Source organism: Culex pipiens, chromosome 1, assembly GCF_016801865.2.
Source record: "Culex pipiens pallens isolate TS chromosome 1, TS_CPP_V2, whole genome shotgun sequence".
In the NCBI taxonomy this organism is placed as follows: Eukaryota; Metazoa; Arthropoda; class Insecta; order Diptera; family Culicidae; genus Culex; species Culex pipiens.
This window is the reverse complement of record NC_068937.1, coordinates 65,772,872-65,785,650: the sequence shown is the minus strand read 5'-3', so window position 1 is coordinate 65,785,650 and position 12,779 is coordinate 65,772,872. Positions and strand designations below refer to the sequence as shown.

The 12,779-nt window shown below is 40.7% G+C and overlaps 1 protein-coding gene across 2 annotated transcripts in view; it reads right to left on the bottom strand.

Annotated features, from left to right (window-relative positions):
• LOC120430848 (protein lifeguard 1-like) overlaps positions 1-5,950 on the bottom strand; it is a 65,899-nt gene extending 59,949 nt beyond the window's left edge. The window contains exon 1 of one of the 2 annotated variants that reach the window (XM_052706789.1): positions 5,826-5,950. The gene's annotated coding sequence lies outside the window, so the exon portion shown is untranslated. Of the gene's footprint in view, positions 1-5,756; positions 5,797-5,825 lie in introns of those variants that run through there. The other variant, XM_052706790.1, reaches the window with a different exon arrangement.
• Between the last annotated feature and the right edge of the window lie 6,829 nt (positions 5,951-12,779).

The window sequence follows — 12,779 nt, the reverse complement described above, 5'->3', positions numbered from 1 at the left end:
TGACTGTCTAAGATCAAACCATTGAATTAAAATTACACGAAATAAACGGGAAATGTCTTATCCGCAGCATCCGATTGCTTGCCTTGAGAATAATACATTATACCTTTCAACAAGCATGGTGTTGAGCGTATTTTGTTTTGTGTGTGTGTGTGTGTGTGTGTGTGTGTGTGTGTGCTTGTTTTTTCAGTGCTAGCGTGTATTTTTTCAGAATATTCCAGTAGATTCGGTGCTGTTAAACGTTCGCGTCGTGGTCGGTTCTACCCGCTAAATAATTTCGTCGTTATCATTTCGTACCGTCGGTTTGTCGTTATCTTCCAATATGATTAGATCTGATCGAAAAGTTGTTTATTTTTGTTCGGCTTCGATTCGGGCGCATTTGTTTCTGTTGATTATCCAGTCATCCTAATTGTAATCATCGGTTTTATCTCTTTTCCGCGCGCGGTTGAGTCAACTTTACATTGTTTTTTGAATATTTTCTCATTCTTCTCAATGGCTTAATACTAATCTTTTGACGCGAAATAAATAAAAATCGGTCGATCGGTTGCCACGTTTACTGTCGAGTTTGCCACGCATTTAGCATATTTTTATTTTTATATTTTTGCATTTAATATTTAATAAGTTTTCGCAAATCAAAAGTCCTTCCCACAGCGCCAATGCTCGGAAGGCACGCGTTCGATTAAAAAACTTTCTAAATAATTAACATTGTATCTTTCCGCAGCCGGCTGCCTAAGATTTTAAAAACTCAACCGATAAACAAATTGATTATGGTCGCATCACCTACCACAGTGAATCCTGACCTCATACCCATCTTACTAACCCCTCAAAACTCATGTGATACTTTGTCGGAGACGCAGTCGATTTGGCGGTCCCATCACTCAAGTATCGGACTAACATTCCCATCCACTTCCCCGTGTCTTACCACTGGTCGTGGCCGGCGTCGGTATTGATCAGCACGATAGGGACCTTTGAAAATTGCGAAGGGGTGATGATTGGTTCCTACTTTTCATCTGTGGTCCACGGAGCAATGATTGGGGGTCCTGATCAATAACGAAGTAGCAGCTACGGGTAGACACCAATGCTATGCTAATAGTAGCGCTCGGTAAAAATAGCAAGAAAACCCCTAAAATACAATTTACACACCATTTCTGAAATAGTAGCAGCAAGGTTAAAAATTGTGCGAACAACCTTAAAATACCATTTAAAAACCATTTCTGAAACAGTAAAAACCGGTGGGAAAACGTCGCTTTTTCGCGAAAATTAACTTTATTTTTACCATTACACAAATGGTAATTTGACGAAACGTTGTTCGAGGATTTTTAAGGTTACCGTTACTAACCACCCTCATTTCAGATGGTCGAACTTTATGAAAAATGGTTTGGTACCATTTCCGATATGGTATTTTTAAGGTTTTCCTACCATTTTTCAAATAGTGGTTACGATCTCTGAAATGGTGAGAAAACCATTTAACACAAAGTTTTTTTTAAGGTTTGGGAGCTGGGGGTAAGACGGCCAGGCGGGGTAAGACGGCCACCCCACTGTTTTACTAAGTATACTAATATGTTTAGCAATACTGTTCCTCATGCTAAATAATGCATATGGAGTCACCTTTTCCAAAAATATTGTTTGAAATAGTATAAAAATAGCTCAAAATAAACAAATAATTTTTGAACCTGAAACTGGATGTAATTTTCATGAATTACAACTTAGGCATTTTTGTTAGATAACAATATGTTTTCCTGTCTTCAAATATTTTTTCATGTTAAATTGAAGTTTTCCCTAGATTATGTCCCTCGAAAAAGTTTAGAAAATGCGATGAGCTATTTACAAAAATTGTTTAAAAAAATAATTTATTTGGGGGCAAGACGGCCACCTCCTCCGGGGGTAAGACGGCCACCCGTAATTTGTAGATTTTAATTGATATAGGTTATATTTTTGACGGTTTTGACTATTAAGACATATTTGTAGATAAGGAAAAGCATTTTCAATAAAACTATCCATTTTTAATCAAAATGCTGTTAACTACCGTTTCGACAACATTATTTACTGTGATATAGCAAAACTCATTGAATAGTATGAAATCCTATCAAACTTTTCATAAAAATCGCTAATTTAATACCGTTTACATAATTTTGATTTACTTATTCTAATCAAAATACACAAACTAATTATTTTGCATCCAATTGTGTTTGTTTTGTAGTAAAAAATCACAGTTTTTCATAAAATGTGGTCGCAATAATATGAAATTCACTGAGCCAAAATATGAAAATTTTTAAACAGCATTTTTCTTCACATTTGAAACCTGATTTTTTCAACCAAAATAGTTATGATGTTCAGAGAAGTCTGTTCAACCAACCTTGTAGGAATTTGGGTGGATTTAGCAAAGTTATTAAGTTAATTTATAGCATTGGCCGTCTTACCCCACATGGGTGGCCGTCTTACCCCGCGTATTTCATATATATACAGGGTTGTTACGGACGGCGCGGATCGCGCGGATTTGGCACGGATTTGCTGACTAATTTTGTTCAGGCGCGGATTTCGCGCGGATGGCAATTTTGATAAATAAATAGATAAAAAGATAGAATTACTTTCAAGTTAATAAGAAAAATATTATCAAGAATTACGAGAATTTGTTTTTTTTCCATTGAGTGCAATTTCAATTTCTTATTAATAGATTTTTTTCTGAAAATGTTTGCTTGTATTTTCTTAATACGAACCGTCGAAAAATTAAGATGAAGATTATGTAGAGATTATTTTTTAAATGTATGGTTGAGAATTTCTTAAATAGAATTATTACTACACTTAACTTATTTCTTAATATATCCGGCTCTGAATATGTAATTTCTTTTGTGTGGTGCGGTTTCGTGTCACTCTAGAAACCAAACCGAGCTGTTTATTGTCACACCATAGCAACTGTACCGAAAGCACCTTGGTACACCACCGGTGCACCCAAACTGTATACCAAGGATGCAACTCAACATATGGTTGATCCAAGTAAACCGGAGGCGACATTGTTTTGATTGAGGTTTGTCAACCATCATTCACAACTTCGGGATGGCGTGGCGGTTGTTGTCTCCGTCTTTTAACCACTAGGTTCCTGGTTCAATCCTGAGTACAAATATTTTTGAGGATTTTTTTTTCAATATTCGCTGTCAAAATTACTGATTATATACATTTTTTAAGTAACTTCTTCGAACCTGCGACGCTTTGGTCAAAGAGTTAGAAAATTTAATGGATTTTTGTAGTGGAATAGAGAAAACGTTCCATATTTTGCAGGCAGGTTTAAGTGAAAATGCCTCATTTCAGGATTATATGCACGAGAAGTTAAAGTTTATATTTCATGACACTACGAAATTCTATTCCAAACGATTTATTCTAAACAAATAAAAAACATTCAAAAAATAAAATAATAACTGTCGAGATTCGAACCAAGAACCTTTAAAACACTAATGCACTGCCTTTGTCAACCACACCATTAAGAACTGTTGAGTTCGGTTGGCTTGCTAGGCATCAAGAGTTCCAAACTTCTCCCATGTGGTAGGCGCAGAAACCATGTCAGTTTTGTGTCACCGATCCACACCGCCGTCACACCAAACTTCGGTTTTGGTGCACCGATCAAGCTACCTCTTAAATTCTTAAATTTTTAAATTCTTAAATTCTTAGAAGAAAATATTTCAAATATTTCAAATGCAATTTGTTTCGGAATGAAATTTTAGTGAGGAATTTAAAATACAATCTGTATTAAAATTCATAGATTTTGAATTTTTTGAATTTTTAAATCTAAAATTAAATTATATGAAATTTTAGATTTTGAGCTTATATTTTTGAAGTAAAATTTCATTTATTAGATTTTTTAATTTTGTTTATATTGGTTTATAATTTTCTATTTTGTTTATATTGGTCAAAGTTATTGTAGTGTCCCTCTGATTTGCGAAAGGACTTTTTTTGTGACACTTTTCTTGAAGTCTCTTGAGGTATTTTTTAAAAGGATTTTTTGGATTTCATTCCTTCAAACATAAAACGAGTTTCGTTTTTCTATCGAATACTTTCTGTATTAGTTTTTTTCTTTGGAAATAACATTTCTTGAATGTTGCGGATTGAGGTTTCGGTCGGCGCGGATTTGGCGCGGATTTTTTTTCGACTTTCCCGTAACAACCCTGTATATACGATTTCAATTATTTTTTTAAAATTCCTGAAAAGAATTGAAAATAGGTTTTTAGACTAACTAATTTATGTCATTTCTATAATGGACTAGTAGTAGAACAATATGTACGTAATTTGAGATCAAAATAATCTGTTGTGTAAATTTTATTAGACTTCTCCCTTAGGGTGGCCGTCTTACCCCCATCTCCCCTTCTCGTTTATGCGGGTACTTACATCAAACCCTACGCAATGTACCACCCCCGGCCGAGTTGAAATGCGTAACCGGAAAAGAAGGTGTGCATGCCTGGCACGAACACTCAAAGCGTGTTCTAGCGTGTTGCTCGTACTGACTCAGAGCAAGGGTGAGATGTAGGTGTAAGGGTAGTGCGTGTTCGTCGGGAACCTAGTGCATAAGATCGGTCAAGGCCCGTTCTTACACTGGATGCGAAATGCGAACAAAACAGCATTCCTATTGAATTAGCATTTAAGTACAGCAAATTCAGCGGAGCAAAAAAAAATTTTGGCTCTGGTAAATTTACGTAGATTTCATCGGAAATTTACATGTTTTCATGGCGTTTTTGTTTCGCACGAACACATCGGAAGGCATTTAAATTTACAATGAAGTTGATGTAAATTCGCACCATTAAAGACGTACACTTTTGGTACATCATAAATGATGTAAATTTCCGAATTTTTATTTCTGTGTACGCCGTATCCCAAAATGATGATCAGTTTAAAGAACTGTATCATACCAGAATGTGATAGAAGTACAGGTCAGCCAACAACCAAATCGTTACCCCCATCAATGGATACGAGTATGAGTAACCGGCTAACTGTGTAGAGTAAACAGGGATGCAGGGGATGCATCACAAAAGTTAGTCTTAAGGACGGACTCAAATGCCCTATTTAGGCACAAAAAAAACAACCGGTATGTGCACGGAACCGGCTGTTGCGTTTGAATCGGTATACGTAAACGATTTGAAATGAATTCTCTTTCAGAATTTTTATTGAGTTGACTGGGAATGCGTAAAGGCAAAAAATAGCTTTGCCTAACATTGAACTACCTTGGAAGAACTTTCAAGCACCGATGAATCACTTTCGAAATTTAATGGAGAGTTAGCTATATTTTCAATTTAATTAGTAAAAAATCAATTAACCACCTCGTATTTCTTATAACCTAGTAGTTTTAGAGTTCCTTTCAACTATGATTTGTATTTAGTTAATTTTGATGTAATTGAAAGTAGAGAACCTAGAGCTCTAGGTTCTCTAATTGAAAATTCTAACATTAGATTTGACTCGAGAAGGAAAAATTACAAAAAAAAACCTCCGAGTAAGCTGTTAGGAAGCCTTAATTTATAACGTGCCGTAAGCAAAAATTTGGGTTGAAAAAATTGATTACAGCTGGAGCAATATTGATATCGAGAAGATCAACATCCAGAGAGTCCACTGTATTTCCCAATTTTGTTGTTTTTTTTTGGACACGGTATTTTTTTAGCGTAAGCTTTACATCTAGTCAGGGAAAACCTTTTTTCTACAATTTTTAATAAATCACAGGAAAAATACTTTTTATATTCTTAGAACTAGTTTTCAAAACTAATACAGTTACTGCGTATTACATTTAAACACGACTTTCAAATGATAAAACATTTTTAAGTAACTACAACTAGTACAACTGTTATACTTACAGAAGTCGCAAAAACATCCAGATGAAAAATGTCCAAGCAAAACCAGCACAGATGAACAGATAAAATGTACACGGTTACTGAAAATCGCACTTTTGGGAGTTTAGAAATCGCGAACTCGAAAAATGGTAAAAATCATCAAAAAACAAGTTCAGTTATAGCCCGTTCGCACGGGCGAGTTATAGCCGGTTTTAACGAAATGGTTATAAGTTATAACCAAGTTAAAACCAAACCGTTCGCACGGGTGCGAGAGGTTTTAACGGTTTTAACTGTTTTGACAGATCACAGCAGGCTGTGATGCGTTTATTTTGAGTTGTCAAGTATTTTCGTTTTTTTTTGGGTCGCGGATCTTGGCCATCACCGCTCAAATTAAAACGAGGACCATGCTGTCCGGATTATGCGGGCAGGCTGGACAAATAGGCAAATTTGTTCCCGGGAGTAAGCAGGAAAGTAAGCTATTTTATTCATATTTCTACGAAATCAATTATTTGATTCGTGATCGTGTTCATATCATGCATGCGGTGAGGGGGGTCATTGTGCTAATGAATATTATTGCGCGTCATTATCGTGTGAGCAGCAGCGCCGAGAAGATGGATTTTTGTGGCGTTCTTTTTGTGCTGTATTCGTGATCGTGTTCATATCATGCATGCGGTGATGGGGGTCATTGTGCTAATGAATATTATTGCGCGTCATTATCGTGTGAGCAGCAGCGCCGGGAAGATGGATTTTTGTGGCGTTCTTTTTGTGCTGTATTCGTGATCGTGTTCATATCATGCATGCGGTGAGGGGGGTCATTGTGCTAATGAATATTATTGCGCGTCATTATCGTGTGAGCAGCAGCGCCGGGAAGATGGATTTTTGTGGCGTTCTTTTTGTGCTGTATTCGTGATCGTGTTCATGTCGAATTACGTGGAAGGTGCGAAGCCGCGTTTTAGGATTCTTGTGTCTTTGTTGTTTTATTTGTGTTTCCATCTGGAGTATTAGTTTTAAAATTATTTTCATTTTTTACAGCTTCCTGGAATTATTTTAAATCAAATGTCTACATGTAAATTTGTCTACTCACTATTTGAATTATTTAAATGTTCATATTATTCCTTATCCTATTCCTTTCCTGTAATATACCATCTCCTCATACCATATATGATCAAACTGCTTAAATTAACGAAACTTTCTAAAACAGCATGGGAACCATCTGCAGCATTTATATTTTAAATAACTGTTTTTTTTTACAGCTTCCTGGAATCATCTTGATTGTATTTATTATATTCATTTATTTACTATATTTATTATATGTATTATTTATCATTATTACAAAACTATATGCTTATTAGATAATACACTACAGACTCACATTTACACTTACAAACATTCAAATCATTAAATACATTACGCACTCAACCATTTTCATCGGCCCGATGAAATTCCCCTAACCCCCATTCCAAACCTCCCAAAAATATTCCGTTCACTTTTAAAAGTCGCATGGGTTCCCTGCACTTTTGCCACTAGTGAACAACAAAAACATCCCCTCCCAAATCCCCACGGGACTGTATGGGCGTAGCCTTGGAGCACAGTGTGGAAATTTACGTTCTTAGATATTCTTGGTTGTACCGGGCAGCAATCAAATTGTCTAAGAATATTGAATTGACCATTGTGGCACCCCCTACAGCGTGGTGCAGACCCGTTATGCTATGCTATGCTATGCTATGCTATTTCTACGAAATCAATTATTTTGCCAAAGTTCCTTCGTAGGTGCCGCTGATGATTTTTTGGAATGCTGGAGTTGACCTGCTGACTCAAGGTCTTTGAAGTGTGACACCGCCGAACCGACGACACTCGAAAAACCAAATTTACTGAACAGGCGCATCCTCCGCTGCTCCCCAATCCCGACTCGCACGCATGCATGGCCTCGATCCTGCAGTGCTCCACCTCGGAAGCTGCCGGAAACTCCACACAAACCATGGGAAAGCTGCCCAGCGATTCCGTCATCACAGTTCCATCCACTCGTAGAAGGAAAGGCATGAGAAAGGGAGGCGGTTAAAGCCATGGCAAATACTGCGGTATTGCTGGGTTTCTGTCGAAGAAGGGAGTTGAAGCCGTGGAGTGTGTGGATTTCGGAAAGTTCTGAGAAGGATTGAGGCTTTGATGATCGGGATAGGTTCGATGGAGATGCGGATACAGCATTGTCGGGGGCGCCAGTATCCAATTGCAGCACGAGCGCATCGCTGGTCAAGAATCTAATTAATTGAACGCTGATAGGCAGGATGGTGGTGGCGTGAGTTGATATTCGCTGACGCATAAGAGCACGCTGAACCGATTTCTATTTCATCCGTAGGTCTAATGTTCTAGCGGTTGCAGCTAGGGTTGCAGCCAACTGTAAGAACTAGGGAGGACAATCACACGACAATTGAACCATTTCCAATGACAAACACGACCACAGCCCGACCGCTTCAAAATCTGTGAGGGTGATAACTGTGGAGTCCCAGCGTAACGGACGCTGCTCGTAATAGCTCCCGATCGACCACGCGTCCGCCCTCTGACCGAAGCCCGTACGCTGGCCAACCTGGAACACACATCCGGTCCACCCGGAAACACTCGCGTCGTGCGGCTGCTCGTCGCTGCATCCGCTCCTATACGCTGTCCGCATCAGACTAACTCTCTCGCGTCTTTTCCCTCTCCCCCACAACTTGTGCCAAAGAGCAGCACACTCGGAGGGGCGGACCCTACAATAACCTGTACGTACTCATTATACACAATAGACAGTTCTGGTGACCAGGATTCTTGCTAGAAATTCCGAGGCCTTTTACTGCCTAGGTGCCCAACGGGAAGGCCTGCACCTGTAACTTCAGACGAATTTTTGCATTACACCGATTTCGCAGTGCACACCAAGCCCCAACCTCATCCAGACGGCCCGAACCGCTCTCACTCGCAAATCCGTCCTGCCTAATAGTTGGAACTGTGGTGACGAAATCGCCAATCAGCCATCCATGCGTTAGTATTAAATCCCTGCCGGAAGAACCTTCGAGGCAAGACAACAAGATTGAGGCCATTCATGCGAGCGAGCCAAAACTAAAAAGCAACGAAAGATGCACTTTTTCAGCCATAACCATGTCAAACTGGGACAAAATCCGTTCCACCCGAAACCGATTCCAATGATGTTAACTAGAACCAACCTCATTTGCGATCTTTATTGAGCAAAAGGTAGAACAGGGAATGAAAAGATTAAGTTGGACCTCGCACTACGTCACTTCGATCTGTTGATTTTTCCACAGGGCGTTGCCTGGTTTGCATATAATGTCCCGGTAAAACGCACAATCCGAACTGATCGCAAACGCAAATCAGCGATAAGCACTTGGGTGCAGACTCCTACTCAACTGATCCTTCATCAGCAGGTCCCACGCTGGCTCATCAGGCTCAAACACATGAAACACAGGTTGAAAGCGCACCTCCTGAGTGCCAATAACACGACTGCCGTTCCGTTCCGTCATTCATGGTTGCTAGCGTGCTTAGGCTGGCCGAGATCAATGCGTTAAGTGTCGTCCACAAATGATGTAGCATTTTTTAAAATTCTATACCCCTCTCCTAAGCTTTTTCCCCCTACATACTCATTTTGTATGAATCGTCACGTACGAGTTTGCCCCCCCCCCCCTCCTTTTTTTCTCCCCCGTTCCTCTGAAATACTACGTAATTTTTGGATGGCGCCTGCTCTACTTTGTTCGTGGTCATACGTGAAGCATAATATGCTAAAGGATCTGGTAAACTCATAATAAGCGTTTTTGTTTTCAGTAAATCCGTAAATCTTTTGACTTAATCATCTCCGTTTGAATAATCAAACGGCACGTGAGCCGCTTCCAGGTTCTGATGTGAAGACTTTAAGATGTTGCATTGGCCTGACTCGGCCTGATTCCCTAGTGGCGCGGTACCGCCCAAACCTCCGCACCATTGTATTGGACGCAATCTTGGAAATGGTCGATACGTGGTACTAAATCTAAATGCAGCTGGACCGGAAAAGTGCTGCGTGTATGTGCGCTGCGCCACCGTCAAGGATGATTCAAGAACGACATCAACGAATGATTTTTTGCCAATGGTGCCGCAAACACTACCTGTGGTGTTAAAAAAGTTTTGTTTAGATTTAAAGTACTTATGTAATGAACATAATAAATAAATGTTATTGTATACTGTATAGCTGTAACCAATCCATCGGAAGATTACCGAGATCATTTGTTTCGCGTCGCGCTACGAGAAGGAGCACTTTAGAAGACTGGCGGGCAGAACGAATTACTAGCGTAGTTGTCCAGAGTCCATAAGGGAAGGTTATGGATCGCTCCTTCATGGAGGAAAGCCGTCCGACGATCTGGAGATCCGTCCAAACTGCCTCCGCCATCGCTATTTTCGCCCCATTGTACCCACAGAACCCTTTGGTGTTCATACGCTTCGCGCATAGGCCGGCAAAGACGCATTTGTCCGCCGTAAACGACACCCGCGGTATTCCCCGAGTGGTATTCCGTAGCGCCGATCGCAATCTGTCACACCTGAGCATCGCCGCGACACTGTTTCGGTATGGGAACCGCCCTCACGATGCCGCCATTTTGGTCTGCGGAGCCTTGCCATCCGTCACAAAAGCCGACGCTGGAAAACAGGTAGACCGGTGAAAACGAACGAACAAAAACCAGCAAACGGCCGTTGTTTGAAGGTGGAGAAACTGATGACGAAAATGAGCGGGGTTTTCCAGGATTAGCCGGATCAGCAGCTCGTAGGTTGAAGCCCGGGTTTGGTCAGCCATTTGTCCGGTAAACTGAAGCTCAACGAGCCTGGGTGAACCGAGTCATCCAGAAACTCCAAAACCCCGCGATTTGAATACTCCAGCATCACCGGTGGCTCACTTGTGGCCAGAAACGGTCACTGGGCACCGTGTCGACCAGCAGCGACCAGCCGCCATTGTTGAGTTGTGCATCCTCCGTACAGGAATCACGAGCCACACCGAAGACCTGCCCTACAACTATAACCTTGATCCGGAAACCGGGAAGTTCCACGAAACATAGGGAACGTGGAAGCTCGAGAGTCGGTTAACATTCTTGAGGGCGATGGGGCAGGCACACGGGGTAAGCGAAGACAGCAGCAGCAATCACAACGACCCTGGGACGCCGGCTAGTTAAACGTCCACCACCAGACCAGTGAGAGCAGGACGAGAAGGTTGGAGGTCGGTTCCGGAGCCGACCCTGCATGGAGTCATTTGGACCCCGAAACCTTCGCTGTCGTCAGCAAACCTCCAACTGTCTATCGGCTCAGGTTCTAGACATTTGCAGTTGGCAAAGTCCTATCCGGTCAGGGGGGGATGCTGCAAATTAAAAATGTTCTGTTGGTATTATTTCAATTAAAATTTAAAAAAAATCCTGGATTCCTTCCGGTTTGTTTGCCAAAGCCGAACATCGGTGATTAGCTGTTCTCCTTTTGTTCCAGACCTCGGTTATTTTTGTCGCTCTGTGGGATTGGGACGTCCAGTACGCGAAGCGAAGAAGTAGCAAAAAAAAGTTGTTTTGTTCCTGTCAATGTTGGTTGTTTGCAAATGTTTTCGATGGTTACTATAGGTTACTATGAGTTTTCATGGAGTCGAGTTCCATTTTCGAGCAGTTTTAACTTGGTTATAACTCTTATAACCAGTTTTTATTTGACAGATCGTTGTATGGGCAAAACCCGAGTTATAGCCGGTTTTAAGAGTTATAACCACTTTTGGTCTTATTACCGGTTATAACTCGCCCGTGCGAACGGGGTATTAAGCTAACTCCCAAAAGTGTGATTTTGGACTTAGCGATTTTTTTAAATTCGCTTGAAACATTTCGTCCTGAATAAGCGGTATACGCACTTCGGAAGGAACCGGTCAAGAAAAAAATCAAATGGGCAGCAGCGGCAGCGCAAGCAAGTCAGAGAGGTAAAGAAAAGCCCCAAGAAATCGCTCCCTCTCCTTTGTTCTGCTGTTCGTAAAGCTGTTTCTTGACCCCTTTCCTTCCGATCTGCATACTAGCCTATAAATATTAAATTTTAATGTTAGTTCGAGATCAAAAACCCTAAAGTTTGATACCCATATTATGTTTTCTTCAAACAACGATTTCGAAACTTGTTCATCAAACTGCCAAACAAGTAGTAACAAAAGCACTACGAATTCCAGTCATTCCAGTTCAACCCCTGTTACACGAAAGTATGTAATCGTACTTGAACTTATTTTCGTGTAATCGAACTCGAAAAAGTGTAGTGGCGATTCTCCGTTTATTTTTTCACAGAAAAACTCGCCTTACCTTATCTAATCCATATGCTTTGGATATTGTTATTTTTCTGCAATCGTGTTCATTTTCGTTTTGTACTTACATGCAATAATTTACTTTCGATTCGAAATTTCTTCTTCAGCATAGCAAGATGATATCAGAATTCCAAGCTGTTGTATTTGCAGCGGGAAAAGGCAGTCGTTTCCCGGAAATTCTGGAAAATCGTCCTAAATGTTTACTTCCGATTGGCCCGTATCCTCTTATCTGGTATCCTCTCAGAATGCTGCAGTGCCATGGATTTGTAGGTAAGTAACCGTAACAGAATCTATCTGGTAGTAGTCAGCGCTTGGCCAAATGGTTAAGCTGTCCGTTAGCGGAAGATCATGGGTTCGATTCCCATCTGCTCCAACCTTCCATCGGATGGGGAAGTAAAACTTTGGTCCCGGCCTTGGTTGTTGTTAGGCCGTTAAGTCATCCCAAGAGTACGAGTCGTCCCCACGCTATAAGTCAGGCCTCCCCAACGTCCGGCCCGTAAAGCTGTTTCTTTCGGCCCGCGACGGCTTTTCAAAATAGTTCTATGACCGGCCCTCAACTCAAGGCTGTTAATGAAATATTCAACTAATTCAACACGGCAACACTGGCAGCCGGCTGTAACCAAAACAAAGCCGCTGAAAAAGATATTCAAAATTCTCGCTGTTTT